The following is a 16,486-nucleotide window of genomic DNA, read 5'->3' on the forward strand; positions in this document are numbered from 1 at the left end:
TGTCAGAAGGATTTTTGATGATATGCTAAAATGTATCAGACAAATTCTAAGCAAACAGAATGAAACAAAACAGGATGCAAAATGTTCCTGACCTCAGAGCCCACCTCAGACGCCAGGAGAGCAAAACGTCATCATGGTGATGCTTGGTGTCCTGGGTAGATTAATTATGGAGGCATTTTGTTTCTTTCTTTGTCGTGCGTTAGTTGTGCCTGTTTAAAACAATGACTGTGTGCTGCTTTTGTCAATGTATTTGGGGGTACTGTGGATCTTTCACTCCTCGGATCGAGCGCTTCTTACCTCACAGAGGAACAACAGTTTTCCTCAGTAAGGAGTTTCACTACCTTACCTTAAACTAGAAAGGATTAAGTATCAGAAAAGCGCCTTAAAATTTGCACACCACTACAAACAAACAAACAAACAAACAAACAAAATTAGCGTCTGCCAGTAACCAATACACTGATGTCCTTTGCTTGCTGACTGACGCCACACCAACCAGCTATTGGGCATTAACCTAGACCGACAACCTAGACTGTGAACCAAAAAGCAACCAACCCTCCATCCTCAGGGCACCGCCTTTCTAGAAACAGACTCCAGAAAGTCTGCCTCTCATCACCTGCACGTTAATGCTTCTCTGCAGCGGCAAGAATCTGTGGCCTTGCCACGTGCTGTCCCTTGGACGGCTGCATCGCTGGGTGCCCTGGGTAATTGCTGGGTAAACATCCGAATGCAGATTGCAAAAAGATACTCCTGTGGGTAGTAAAAATGCTGTCTGTTTTGCAGGTTGAGGTTTACCCCTGTGTTTCGGAGATACCTGAATTGGTTTGGCTCCTTTCCAATTACAATCTGTTCGTAATCACCCAGGGTCTGTAACATCAAGCGGCGTTATGAGGGAATTAATTCTTCCTATGTGACAGTTGTTAGTGTAATTCATGTCCTTGTTTTTAATTGCTGGATCAAATTACTTTGTAGATTATTTCATATTTCATCCCAAGAGAAAGGAATAGAAAAAATGTGCAGTGCCTGTGGTGACTTATTTGTTTAGTCTACACAGAGGGGGAAAAAAAAAAAGAAAGAGAGAGAGACAGAATTAAAAAGATTGGCTTTCTAAGCAAAACGGCTCTTCTGTATCCTTGGAGTATTTTTGCATGATTTTAGATGGAAAGTTAGCCCAAGTACATTCTTTTTGTTTAAACACTCCAGGAACTAAGTTTATTTTTGTAATGGTTCTGCCAAAATAATAGCCATAAAGGTCACAGGGAATGTCTACTAATAAATGCCTTAAAAAGGATTTACAATTCAAGGCTCTTTTGTTAAAAAGAAGCACCTTGAAGATAAGAAATTAATGAGATTTCGAATAATTTATTAAGGAATACCTAATAGACTCTCATGAGATTCAAATGTCAAGATGTTTAAAAACATACACATACACATACAAACTTAGTAGATGCAAATTATATTGGGGGGAGACAGTATTTGAAAAATCTTATAAATGTTTATTTTTACAACACTGAAATTTGCTCTTTGTATTTGAATATGTCCCCAGTAGACACTTCATCCATCTTAGGAGCCCTCCCCAAATGCTTTCCATTCTCTTGTTTGGACTCAGGAAGAATTAGTGATTGCTGCCTAGGTAACTTAGGAGTTGAGAGTTTGTCTACGATCTTATAGGTGGATGAAAGCTCCGCTAAAACAAGCTACCAGACCCGAAAAGCTACAGATCAGAAAACTCATTCTTTTACTTATTTCACTTTCTGATGACTTGTGTCGACAGGGATGTGGTAACCATGGGGCACTTGAAGCAAGCTGTCACTGCCTGTAACATCCGGGGCCAGCCAACAGGCATATTGCCTCATAAATCGTCATCTTTTTCTAAAGTGATCTGAGTGATAAATGGGAGGAGTTAGAGCTTAGGGATCACTCACTTAAAATCAAGCACAATAATAATAACAACAATAATAATGATGATAATAATCACTACCTGGCAAATTAAAAAAACAAAACAAAACAGCCATTATTAGAACAGGGGCTAGAACTTGCTGATTGCCAGGAAATTACAGTAAAAGACAAGCAGATCCACTAACTTAGGGCAAGGGTACCATGTAGTTCAGGGGAAGTATTGTCAACATAGAAAGGTCCTTGAAATGGGAGCTGAATTCACTGTCCTAGAAACAGAAGATGTAGACACAGTCACAGCTGACAAGCCGGCAACACCTGAGTCAGTTCCCTCTGCCACAAGGAGGAGAGAAGACAAATGACCTTGGTGTGAAGTATTTTCCAAGCCTTAGTCTGTGTCAGCCATGTTAGGGGCCATAAGGAGGTAAGTTCAGTTCCTGCAAAGACAGGCAGATGATGAGGGATGAGAATGAGGTGGATGAACAGGGGTTAGGCCCAGTGTGAAACCAAATGGTAGTTGGCTACCGAGTTCCAAGGAGCCAAAGGGAGTGTTTAGTTTGGTTGATGAGCTGAAAGACTCTTGTTATGCCTGAAACCTATGGAGGGGGCTGACAAGGAGCCACAAGCATGAAGTAGAGAGGAAGAGTAAAGGGAGATTAAGGTAGGCAAGGACTGAGGTCAATGGGCAAGGGTAATGGGTAACTACTGAAGAGATTCATGTATATATGTGTATATGTATATCTATGTATACATATATTCTAAGTTGAAAACATGTACTGCAACCTTCCTTCCTTCCTTCCTTCCTTCCTTCCTTCCTTCCTCCCTCCCTCCCTCCCTTCCTTTCTATCTGAGATATATTGTCATACCGCCCAGGCTTCCAACTCACTGTGTCATCAAGGATACCTTGGGCATGTACATACTCACCAAAGTGCTGATAATATAACTATGTGCTACATGATTATGTGGTACTCAGGATTGAACCCATAGTTTCATACATGCTGGGTAAGGCTCCTACCAACTGAGTTACACCTTCAGTCCCCACCATTGTGAGTTGTGAATCTGGTTTATTTTGCTTAATGTGACTATCCAGAGTCATCCATTTTCTTGTAAAAAAAAAAAGATGTAATTTAATTTTCTTTGTAGTTGAGCTAAAAATTCCATTATTCATACACTGCATTTTATTTATCCATTCGTGGGCATCTAGACTAGTTCCATAATATAATACTTACTTTTTATTTGAATGTTTAATCACATTTAATTTATCTTGATATATTTGGCTTAAATTTACCATTTTCCTATTCTGTTCCATCTGTTTTCAGGTTCTTTCAGTTCCCTTTGTTGACATATCAATCAGGACTAATCAGATAGTTTTTAATCCACCCTCCCCTCTTCAATTATACATGTTTATTATTCTTTTAACAGTTATCCAAAGATCCTGAGGGAACATCCTTGACTTTTTAAAAATCTCTTGAAATTAGTACTTTTCCAACAAATGACAGTTTGAAGACTTTATAAAACTTTTACTCCTGAGTATTTTTATCACATGAGACAGTTTTAGTCTTGCTCAGTCAACGTTCATCTGATTCAGTCATGTTGTTACCATTTCTGGTCCTGAGCCCCTCCTTTATTTCAATGCCTTCATTTGAGGTCACGAAGACATCCCTTCAGCATTTCTTTTAGCATGGGTCTGATGATAAAGTCTGCAAGGGTTTTGTTCTTTGTTTTTTTTCATTTGTTTGTTTTTGTTTGGGGTTTGAATATGTATTTATTGATCTTCATTTCTATAGATATCTTTGTTGACTATTTCATTCTAGCCCATTCATTACTTGTTTTTAACATTTTAAAGGTCCGTTTTTTTTTAATTTATTTTAAAGAACTTCTTTTATTTTTATTTATTTGCACATTTGTGTCTGTCTTTCTGGCCTATGTGTGCAGGTACCCGTGGGTGCCAGAGAGGACAGCAGATCACCTGGAGCTGAAGTTATAGACAGTTAAGAGCCTCTTTACATAGGTGCTGGGGACCAAACTCAGGTGCATGCATTCTTAACCTTGAACCATCTCACCAGCCTTCTGTTTCCTTTTTTTTTTTTTTTTTTTTTTTTTTTTTTTTTTAAAGACAGGGTACATTGTGTAGCCCAGACTGGTCTCAAACTTGCAACTCTCTTCTTATCTTGCCCTCCTGAGCTGTGGTTATAAGCGTGCCCCACCACTCCATCTACAAATCCACTTTCTGCTAGAGCTTTCCACCAACATACAAAGGAGGAGGAAGCACCCTGGCTCCTCGATTCATACCCATCTCCTGTAGCTCCTCTTACTGGCTGACAGCTGTAATCCAGGAGCCCTAGAAACAGCCAGTCCTTTTGTGCTGCGCCTCAGAATATAGAGGAGGATTGGAAGAGATCTGAATACAAGCAGGACATAGACCTTCACAATAGCTGATGTTCCCAACTATTTATTTCTGTTTCTGTGCTAATCATATTACATGGTATAGATATAAAGAAGAAGAAAAAAAGACTAGGTTGTTCTGTAATTTTAAAAGTTCCCAGTGATTTAATGGACACTAATGTTTATTTTTCATTTATATTATATACTTAAACAGGCTGATGACAGCCTCTGGTCCACACACTAGGGCCCAGGCAGATGGCAGTTCTTCAATGGTTTGCCTATGTCTTCTGGAATATGTCACCTTTTAGATTGCCACAGCAAGAGGGGAGCACAGAATGGTTTAGGTGTTCTTTGTTCTTTCCTGTACCCTCCTCCATAGTATTAGGTATAAGATACTGGGAAATGTGGAGGGATACTCAGGGTAGATGATAAGAGTGAATATTTCTAATACCTAAAGATGAACTAATTTCACCCAGGGATAACAGGACTGAGGGCGTAACACTCAGTGATCGATCATTTTGGTACCATGTACCAGGTCCTAGGTTCTTGAGATGACAAACTCTCTACCCGCACTCAACAGAATTCTACTAGGATTTCGTTTTCCTACTGTACTCTCCCCTTCAAAGTAATTTCGGAGAACCTCCCAGTTACTTCAGTCATGATCATATTTCACACCAATCTTTCCTGGATGTAACTGGTCACCTCTACCAGCCATCCTTTGTTTAGATGATTTCTGGAGTCCTGAGAGGTGCGCAGCTCCTGCCAGGTCATATCTGACTTCCCTGGACTCCTCTTTCTGCTTCGTTCCAGTACAGACACATCTAGTGCCCTTAACCTCACAGTGCCCACACAAAGTCTGAGAGCTAAGACAATTTGCCAGGCAGCTTAGCAATGCTAAGAAGGAATCACCAGCCAGGTGAGGAGCACTAAAATGTCAGCTACGTTTCTGCTTCTGGGTTGTGCCCCTTATGACAGGTTCCTTCTGGCCGGGGTCTTGCCCTCGGTCTCCTCAGCTTGCTGCCCCATCTGTAGTGGCCGGCTCTCATTGCAGTGCCTTTCCAGGTCCTCTTCTCCAGAGGTTGGATTTGCTACTGCCATTCAGAGAAAAGGATGATTTCTCTCCCTTAGCTTCAGAGGCATTTTCTTCAAGGGCCAGCAACTCTCACCACACTGTGTGGTCTGGCTCTTAGTGCCCAGACAGGGCAGTCACACAATTTGACAGTGGATCTCCCAAAGTCTGGATTATACCACCTGAAATAACATCACATGTGAGTTTTCAAACCAGGCTAAACTTTAGTGTCTGCCATCTGGTTCCTTTTCAATCCACACATCCCCCTCCCCAGTAAGAGGCCAAGATGTGCCTCCGTATCCATCTCCTCTTCATCTGGTTCTGGCTGCACATCTCTGATGGCTAATTTTACGATGGAACTGACATGTGTGTGCATGTCCACATGTACACACGTACATGCCAGGGAGAAAGAATAATGCACAGTCAGTCGAGTTTTAAAAAATCAAATTTGGCTTTAGATAAATCTCCAAGGATGTATTCTTGCTAAAAATAAATGCATTTGCAATGATAAATACAATCTATAGCATGTCGGTTTGAAGTATTTGCATCTAGGTTATTGGGTGACAATCTACTTCAAAAATAATGAGCATACATTTGCTTTACTTTTGGGTCAAAGAAAGGATCTTCTTCCAATTATTTTCATGAAACAAAGGAAGGTCTTCTAAAAGATGAATTGATGTATACAACAGTAAGAATAGACAATTGCTTATAACTTTTAAAGGGTACCTTACTAGTTTTAAAATAGCTGTCTTTCCTACCATGTGTCTGGTTGCATTAGAGCTGGTTTCTAATAGAGAGAGAGAGAATGATGTATATTTGTTTATCATATTATAAGAATATTATGGAGAGCAGGATGTCTGTCTTTCAGTCTGGACATTTGTGGTGTTGACCAACCTGGAGCGAATTAAAAATTGGTGATGTTGAAAAAGGGCAAGAAGATTTTTGTTCAGAAGTGTGTCCAGTACCACACTGTGGAAAGGGAGGCAAGCATAAGACTGGACCGTGGTCTGTTTGGGTGGAAGTCAGCTGAGGCCGCTGGATTCTCTTACACAGATGCCAGCAAGAACAGAGGCCTCACCTGGGGAGGGGATACCCTGATGGAGGATTTAGAGAATTCCAAGTACATCCCCGGAACAAGAATGATCTTTGCTGCAATTAAGAAAGGGCAGACCTAATAGCTTTTCTTAAAAAGGCTACTAATGAGTAATTCCACTGCCTTACTTATTAGAAAACAAATGTCTCTTGACTTTTAATGTATACCATAATTTAATTCATACACCAAATTCAGATCATGAGTGGCTAACAGTGTTTTTGTTGGGCAGTCCTGATTTAAGTAAAACTGACTTGTCGTAAAGTGGGTACGATCTTTTTTAAAGCAACAATTCCTTGTACCCCTGCCATCACTGCTCTCCCTTTCTCAAGATAGGATTGAACTTAATTAGGAATGTTTTACTTTCTATAAATAAGGGGGTGTCGCCTCAAACCTATTAAATGGTTTTATGCTTAGATTTATATAACTGGGTATATGAATATGTTTAAACACTGGGGAAATTCTATCACTGTCTCAGAAGCAAGAACATCCACCTGTGTTTCAGTTTGTGTTCACTGGCCTCTTACAGACAATGGCTAACCACCAGGAGGCAATTGTCTATTCTTGACAATGCTGTTTTAATTAGAATTCCCTACATCAAGGATGCTGCCTTTTACCCCTGAAAGGCATTTACTGTGGTTTATGTATGATATCAAATAAAGGGTATTTAACGCTTATTAAAAAAAAAGTTATAGCTGTGATCAGTTGTTTACCTTTGTTTACAGCTGTTAAGTGTAGACTTAAAGCCGCCTTTCCCTACCCTGTTAAGCTGTGTAATAGAAAAGTCTAGAGGAGTATAATTCAGTAAAAAATATGCAGATACAGCTTCAAGATTTCTGGTCACCTTAAATAAGTTAAAAAGGTGAAACTACTTTTTAGCAATAATGGTTTATTTACCTCGATGCATGTAGTTTATTTTACCTGTTATCTATTCTTGTGCTTTGTTTTTAAGTTCTTCCTTCTTATCGTATGATATGAAGAGGGAAGAGAGGGTCTATGTGTGTCAGACACTCATGCGGGGATCAATGGAGTGGCAGAGTTGGCTTTCTCCCTCCACCTTTCTGTCCGTTCCAGGGCAGACTTTAAAGGGAGACCCCCTTACTTACTGAACCACCTCATTGGCCTGTTTGACTTCTATATAAGTATAAACTGTATTGAAGTGTATAAAGTATTCACTGTAACATAGCCAGTGACTATCAGACTGGAGTAAGCAGGAGGAAGGCATGAATAAGTAGAGATTCTAATGAAGCATAAAGGTCTCTTTTTCTCCTGGTTTCTCTTTTCTTTGTTGACTCCACTTGCTCCTCATGGTGGTAGAACATGGTAAATCCAAGCTATTTTCTGGTCCCGGTCACAGAACAAAGGGAGTTCCTGTCTCTTTAAAAGTGAAATAAAAGTGTTTGAAACTCCCTCAAAGGGCTGGTAATTTTCCAGAAAATATTTATAATCTCAGAAAGAAATAATCTATCATTAAAGATAGTCTAACATTGGCATATAGATAGAAAAAGCTCTTAAGAATCACTTACAACCACTAAATTAAACTATATGGGACACAATGTCACTGTAATGAAGAGGGCAATACCATTGGTTTCAAAATCACGACCATTTGACCAAATGAATAAAATGCAATCCTTTGTCCTTTCANGTTACAGCTACCACAGACTGAATACATCAACAGTGAACCTGGATTGCCTTTTTGTGACTATAGTTTGGGGCTCTTTCTGTATCAAAGCACCAAAATCAATTTAAAAAAAAAAAAAAAGTGAAATAAAAGACCTGAACCAGCTGGCCTTGTGTGCATCCCTGGTGCAAAGAGAGTACACTGGGATGAGTAGAATGGAGCAGGCCAGCATCACCTGGTGCCCTCTCCTCCAAGTCAGTCTTATCACTTTGCTGAGAATAACAGCTGAGGACGTGCCGCACGAGAGAAGCATGCGCGATTACCAGAAGAAGGGTAGTTGGCATTAGACAGAAAGCACTGCAGTAGGAAAGTCAGAGCTCCTCTCTTGGCATCAGCGCATGGTCTCTGAAGCTCAGGTGTGCACAGACTTCCTCTTCTGAAGAGAGCCTAAGAAAAGCAGGTCTTCTGAATGTTCAACCTAAGCAGCCAACGGAGAAAGAGAAGAAAGAATCAGTGGAAGTAAGGCGGAGACCTCAATGGCATGGAATCAGATAAGAGCCAGAAAGTGTTCAATATGCCACATGGAACACAGGCTGTTCCTGCCAAGGCCAGGATAGCTCTGAGGATGTGGTGGCCAGAAGCTAAGATGACAAAAGGCTGAAAGGAGGTGAAAGCAGAAAAGGGTGGAAGGAACTGGAATCCGTGTCAAGAGTTCTTATGGGAAGTTTGGATGTCAAAAGGAAAGTCTGAAGTGGTAGCTGGGGCACATTGTTATGCTGAGGAGGGGCTTATTAAATATACACAATGATGCTAAGCACAAATGTTTTATTTGCAGACTCAACAAGTATGTGGTCGGGTGTGGAACTGGGTGTGGATTCTGGCCCAGTGGTAACTCTAGTACCAAGTGACTGGCACCCTGTCTTGGTTTTCTCTTTTGTAAGTGGGAGTGATCATTGCTGATTCTGCGTGTATACTAGGTAGGGATATGGGAAGAATGTAAAAGAAAGAATCGAATAAATGGAGCCACGGATGAATGATCCAGCCTGTTTCTTTTTTCTGTCTTTCCCATTTCTACGTGGAGTGTCTCCTTCCACCCTTCTCCCAGCAGCCTGGTGAACTCCTTCCTGCTTGTGCTTCAGGATCTAGAGGCGAATGATGCTCCACCTGGTGCTGGCTGTCCTCGGAGCCTTCAGACTCCTTCATCTGCTTGGTTCTCTACTGCCCTAGAATCTACTTCTGCCTGCTGGCTCACACTGTGAGGCCCCATACGAGGTCCGTCATGAAATGCCACTTCCTCCACTAAGGAAGATGCACAGTCCTGAGCAATTTGAGGCTCCGTGTGTATAATTCTAGAAATTGAGTCTTGGAATAAATAGTTCCCTTCAACCGTGTGCCGACAGACTCTCCTTCCTTTGAATTTTCCCTTCTGGCTTCTTCTGTTCCTTTGGTGACTGCATGAGGCTTCCCGACAATGCAGAGCTGAGAGCGAAGCTCTCCACATGCTGCTTTCGGATGACAAATGGATTCTGCTGATTCCTGGGGCAAAATACTTCTTCCAAAATGTCACTGTCTGTGAGTACTTTCTCCTTCAGTGCTCTGGCCACAGAGAGCAGAATGAAGAATTTTAGGGACAAGCAAAGTTGCATTTCTCCCTTCCAGATTATGCAAAGCACACTTGTCTGCAGCTGACTCCCACAACCCAGTCTGAGTCCTTCTGCGTGTTCCAGTCTCACTTGGCTTCTGCAACTGCCCTTGAACTTGAGCCATTTCCTCTGTCTTTGCAGGCTGTGGTTATTTAACCCTTTCATATAGTCATGTATGTGATGACAGTGACTTGTCTATGTTACAAAAGAAGCATTTGCTATTACCAGAACAGTATTAGTAACTGCTATTAGGTAGTTAACACTGAAATAGGCAAGTCAGAGCTCAGGCTGTGTATTGTCCTTGGGTCTTACTTCCCTTGGTATAGTCTATCAGTATTGTTGAAGAACAGGGGGCAGAAAGACTGTGAGAGACAGAGGTCAGGGAATACTGGCCAGTGTATAATGTCTTCTGGACATTACAGAACTGATTGGCCTTATGAACTCCCAGCTGTTATAGCTGCTGTCACAAGAGCTGCATGAGATCAAACCAATCAACAGACCAATATGATGGGGATAGGTCATCTGAGTTCTCATTCCTAGCTGAAGAGTTATTGATAATTGTTGTTGCCTGCTATGAGAGAGTCAGGTTTTTTAGGGGTGTTGTTAGATTTCAGAGACAGCTTTAAAAGGACAGAAGGCAAAGAAGGAGACAGGAGGCTGACCTTCTACAGATGGGACCCTGTTTGTTGGCATACATATAGAGGGGGCTGGGTCTCTCCTCCCCAGGAACTGTCTGCTTAAGAAAAAAGATCGCTGTGAGGATGACAGATGAAAATTCTTGCTGCATAAAGCCCATGTAGCTCATGTAGCATATATAGTCCAAGTTTCCTTCCAATAGTCTCTTTCTCTCAGTATCTCCATGGCCTTGCCTAGCTGCAAGAGAAGCCGTGAAGTGTAGTCTTTTAGCAGGAGACTCTCAGATCATCCCTGATAAATTGACCATGCTCCAGTGGATGACCTCACACCTGTGTGTATATGGACAGTGCTAATTGGACTCTCTCTCAGAAAGAGAGGGGGGAGGGAGAGGGAACTTGAAATAGCAAGAACTAGAGAGAGAGAGAGAGAGAGAGAGAGAGAGAGAACTTGAAATAGCAAGAACTTGGGAGGAATCTTGGGAGGAAACCCGAAGTTGCAAGGAGAACTTGAGAGGGCTATGAGAGGAGTTGAGGAAGGGAGTGGAGGTGTCTGTGATTAAAATACATGGCACACGTGTATGGAATTATCAAAGAATAAATAAAATATATTATCCATTTAAATATAAGAATAAATATTGGACCTGCCCGAATACTTGGATGTTCTCCAGGCATTCTTTCCACTTGGGATATAAGTATCCCAAGTTTTTCTGAGCTCTAGGTCCTTAAAACTTAAACTAGGGTGTAGTTGGGAACCAAAGGTGGAAGTCTGTCCATGGTTGACTCTCACTTTTAAATGATGTCTGCTCTTGAGTGACTTGCTCCATAGACGTAGGTTCCAGGAAAGAAGCTCAAGAGAAATTGGACTTTAGATGTTAACATTTTACTGAGTTTCCTAAAATACAGACATCGAAGTATCAGTAATCAGAAACTGTTGTGAGAAATGGGTGGATGGATGGATGGATGCATGGATGGATATATAAATGGAATATGTTTTGGACGTAAATAGAATGAGTCTCCGATACTATTTTGTTGTTTAGATATGTTCATTTCCTGATGAAGTCTTCTTTGAGTCCAGGAACTCCAGGGGACTATAAGAGTTCCTTTCGACTGCAGAAGGCTGGTTCTGCAGGCACACAGCACAGGGAGGGGGAGCTGAGGAAGGGTGGCTTGAATGCTCATCAAGGAAGCCAGGGCTGTATTTTTCCTGTTCACCTCTGAAGCCAGCTCCTCTGTGCTCAGATCTGTCAACAGACTCTCCCAGCCCCTGCCACAGAGGCAAGGCAAAGCAGGCTGATGGATTTTGCCCAAAGTTGTTAATCTGTTAACAATTGGCTGTAAAAGTATGCATATGGAGACAAATAGGGAAGCTAAAAACCAGCTTCTGTGGTATAAAGACATAATTGCCACGCATAAGCAAAAAGAAAGCCCCCTCGCAGATTGCAAATGTTATTTTAACACACTAGGCTTTATGAATTTCCTTTGACCATCAGCAAGATAGAGGTTCAGATTCAAATCTCTGATCTATTGTTTTGTTTTGTTTTGTTTCTTTCCCCCATCCAATCGCTTGAATAAAATAAAATCCCTGACAAATCCATCAGGCAATTGTGCCATTTATTCAGCGTGTGACCTTGGGTAATTGACTTAATTCTCTGAGTTTTCAGCTCTTCATTTTAAAAATGGATCTCACTGTTTCTTAGTCAGATGACTGGGTGAGAGGGTGTGCATAAAACATCCTACCCCAGTGCCTGGGACACAGAGTGGAGCTCAGTGGCTCATTTACTAGTTCATGGTTCAGGGTGCCACATTCCTCATCCAGGGAGTGGGTCAGCAGACTGGAGACTCAAACCTCTGTTGCAATTTAAGTTTAGAAGCCATCTGCTGCATAATTCACTCTTACTTGTGGTCTTTTGTGATACTCGGGCTTTCAGCGGATTGGATGGAGGCCACCCACACTGTGGAAGGCAATCTGCTCTACTCAGAGTCCATCGATTTCAATGTTGATCTCATCCTTGGCCACCCTCACACAGAGACATTCATAACAATGTCTAGGCACATTACTAGGCATGAAGTCTCTGTAGCCCCTGGTATACAAAATTGTAAATGAGAAATTTGTCTACAAAGGCCAGTGATAGTTCAATGACTGTAGAATCTGGAATGTAACTGCTATAGAGACAATTTATCGAGGGTGGTCTTTGGCCTCCTAAACAGTCATTTCTTGCCTACGTCTGTGGGACCTAACACCCTGACTACAAATGAAAACCTTTTGGAATGCATTAACTTAACAAACCCCTATTCTGCACCAATTGAAAAGCTAAAGGTGCTCTCAAGTAACACGTAAGGCCTAGGGTTGCGATTCTTCAGTCTGGTAAACCCGACTCTGATATTTCCACCATGCCTTGATTTATAGCTTTCTCTGTTGTGTTACCATGAAAACTGCTTCCATGCTGTAATGTGGATTTGGGGTAATCTAAATCCATGTTTCTGGGCCACACAGATTTGGATCCAGAATAAGCCATTTCTTATTGTCTTTGAAGTGACAGTTTTGTTTTTGTGTTGAGAAAATCAACTCTCTCACTTACATCTTCTTTATTCCACAGGATTGTACTAGGAGACAATGGCCTCTCTGCCTCCACATGTTTCTTTCTGATGCATTATGAGCAGTAGAGAGAATGACTGTAAAATGAAACCTGGGTTCATACTCTCTGCTGCCTGTGAAAGGAGGGCTCTGGTGAAGAGAGGACTTCCATCTGTGAACTTCTTTTTCCGAGGCTTTATGAGCATGGCACATACAATCCTTCTTTGGGGGAGGAACTTCTTTTCCTTTTGTATGAAGTGCTTGCTCTGCATAGTAAGCCCATTCATTGTCTTACACATCTCAATTTAAATGACATCACTACTGTCCTTTGAGCAAAACTTAATGAGAACTCTAGGTTCTCAGACTCCACATTCCATTATTTTTTTTGTCATCTTTCCTATACTTTTGCTGTAATAGTAGCATAACATGTGATATTTTTACCCATCTCCATGAAGGCAGAAGATGTAGGTATTCTTCAGTACCATTTTCTTGTACCAAGTATGTCCTGACACTACTGTTGAATAAATGAATGAAACAGCTTTGATAGTGCTTTAGGAAGGTAAACACATTCTGACAATTATCCAATGCAACCGAGGTGAATACATTCTTAGAACTTTCAGAGAAACACTCTGATACACAGCTATGGGCTTGAGACTGTGCCTGTCCAAACTGAGAGAGACCATGTGCTCTGTTCCAGACTGGAGAGAGAAGGAAAAATAAAGAAAGGGAAAAGAGAGAGGAAACCAGCAGGTCAGTGAGGGCTCAAGAACATGAACGTTACTTGGAAGTGTCACAGAGAAAGTTTCAAGAGAGAGGATTAGCGTGGATTGGAGTTGTTTGCTTTGTGCTTTGGGAGTCAACCGTAAATCCCCAGATCTATAAGCTCTGGTACAATCTGGTTTATTCACATGAGCTTCATAGGACTTGGTGGATGTGAGTATAGCATCATTTAAAGTTGAGCACAAGCTGCTTTTTGTATTCGCCCTGACTCACTGCAGAGTGGAGAAGATGGGCAGGCATGGGGCTCTGAAAACTGGGTCACTTTCAGAATTGAAATCTTCAAGAGTTCATAAGAGTTCAGTTAGTTTTTTTTGTGTCCCCATAGGCTAGGAACTAGTTTGCGTGCACACACACACACACACACACACACACACACACACGTTGTAAATGTCCCAGGAATCACCTATTGCTCTCTATAACCATTTGGCTTTATTGTTGCATTTCTCAGAATTAACTAGGACAGACGTTCCCCAGCCCTGCTGGAATATAGGTATGATCACGTAACTGTTTCTGGCCAGTGGGACATAAATGGAAATAACACACCCTGTGACAAAGTAAAAAGTCTTCCCTGGGTCCTTCTACCTTCTCTTATTCACTTACCAACTACTGTTAATCACAAGGAGCTATCAGACAGGCTGACATGAAGACGTCTGTATCTATGGAGACCAGGACTTGCAGATACCACCACGCTTCAGGGAACTTTGGATATAAATCAGAAAATTTCTGTGTTAGTTATTTTTCTGTGGCTGTGATAAAATGCCACGATCAAAAGCAACCTTAAAAAGAGTTTACTTTGCCTTATGATTCCAGAGGGCTACATGTCCTTAAAGGCAGGGAGGGTGCAAAAGCGGCAGTAAATGAAGGATCGCTGAGTCTTGACACAGGAAGCAGAGACAGCAAGGACCGGAAGTGGGGGAGGCGATGAGCCCTCTAGTCTCACCCACAGTGCCGGTTTCCTTTAAGAAGGCTTCACCACCAAAACCACCATCAGCTGGAAAATGAATGTTCAAAGAGGTGAGCCTATGGGAATATTTCCCTTTCAAACCATAAGAATCGCCATCAAATAGTCATAACCATGGTTCTTGCCTGTATTTCCTTATGTGCTTATGGAAGATAGACAAGGTACATAATCGTGCAAAATATATACCCACAAGTCATGTGTTTGGCAAATGGTGCTTCCAAGAACCTTTGTAATCAAAGGGCTTCTTTGCTGACTTGTTGCCAACAGACCTATTCATTGTAAATAAGCGATTTCTGGTGGTCTTTAATAAACCATACCATAGGTAGGAAGTCTCTCGGCTCTGAGAGGATGTTTCGGTATGTAAAGGACACTCCAGTCCTTTACAGAGACCAGTGAGCCCAGGAAATGACGTGGTTCTTTCCACATGTTACAAGAATAAATTTGTTACATAACTCTGGGACAGGGAGAAGATGGGATTATTTCTTAGTCTTCGTTTTTTCCCTTATGTTGAAGTGTTGAGTATCTTTTCAGAAAGCAGGGAAGTCCACAAGATTGATTAAGACCTAGAACATGTAAGGTCAGGACAGGGAAATTCCACACTTTTCTAGGGTGGAGTAAGAATGGAGACCATGGTTAGCATCTTCATGACTGGTGCTAGAGCACCCAGTCGCTGGGTCCCAGGTGAATCTCAGGGGCAACATCCTGAAAGCTTAGGGACTCCATATGCTATGTCTTCTAGAGAAAATTTGCAAATCTTTGGAGAACAGATCCCGCTTAATCTTCTCTCTTGAAATGTCCATCTTGTAGACTGATCCAATAATATCTTTTGCTTGGCAAAATCCTGGGCTGAGAACATCTTTTTGGAAACCATCGTTGAGATTTAAAGTTAAAGTGGAGAAACGGTACCTCTCCAACTTCAATTTTTGAAAAGGATTTGTCTTCATCACTTTCACCCAGACTAATGGTTTGTGCTTAGGAAAGACAGATTCGTCCCGGAGGTCCTACTGCCCGCACACACGATGAAGCCAGCAGTGCATCAGACCTGGCTTGTGGACAAACAGAGAATAACAAGTACCATTTCACAAATACATCCATTCAGCTGAGGGAGCAAAAAGACCATTCCTGAGCATTCTGCATGTCCCTGGGCTTTAATATAGCTCACGGCAGCTTTCCTCAGCATCCCGCATGATAAAATCAATCTCTATTTAAGTAAGAGGGGGATATTTATTTCTTAATTTTTTAATAATGCATTTTTGTGATTTGTTATAGCTTCAGTGTTGTATTATTTATTTATTGTGCCTATGGGGTGCACTGCCACTTGGTAATAGAGCAGCTATGGAAACTTGAGACCTAAGCAGAAATGAGTTCAATAATATTGCTACACTCAAAGACTTTATCCCCAAAGAACAAAAGTGCAAGGCCATGATAACCCAATGACAGTACTAAGGGAGTATTTAGAAAGAAATAGTGATGGAGATTTTTTTTTTAATGGCAAGCAGGGGCAACTGACAAATGGGTTGGCTGTTTGAAAACTCAAACCCCTTTCATAATTTCCTAAGCTTCATAAAACTAGATTTACTATATTTGTGATGTATGTGTTTGTATGTGTGTATTCATTTGGTATTTTGCTAAGGTAAAAGCTGCCCAAAGGCCTGATAGAAAGTAAATATATTTCTTCCCCATCTTCTTACAAATCATGCAGGCAAGACTAGAGATGTGTGCTGGGTGGAAGAGGTCAGGGGGAACAGAAAAGGGAAACATGATCAGGTATGGAGGGGGGCAGAAGTGAAGCCCTTAGGGCTAGCAAAATGAACAGAAACAGGCAGCCTCCCGA

General features: G+C 41.5%; 1 pseudogene; it reads left to right on the plus strand.

Annotated features, from left to right (window-relative positions):
• The first annotated feature begins 6,255 nt into the window (after positions 1-6,255).
• On the plus strand, positions 6,256-6,554 carry LOC110328871 (annotated as a pseudogene).
• Positions 6,555-16,486: the final 9,932 nt, after the last annotated feature.

This window comes from Mus pahari, chromosome 11, assembly GCF_900095145.1.
Source record: "Mus pahari chromosome 11, PAHARI_EIJ_v1.1, whole genome shotgun sequence".
In the NCBI taxonomy this organism is placed as follows: Eukaryota; Metazoa; Chordata; class Mammalia; order Rodentia; family Muridae; genus Mus; species Mus pahari.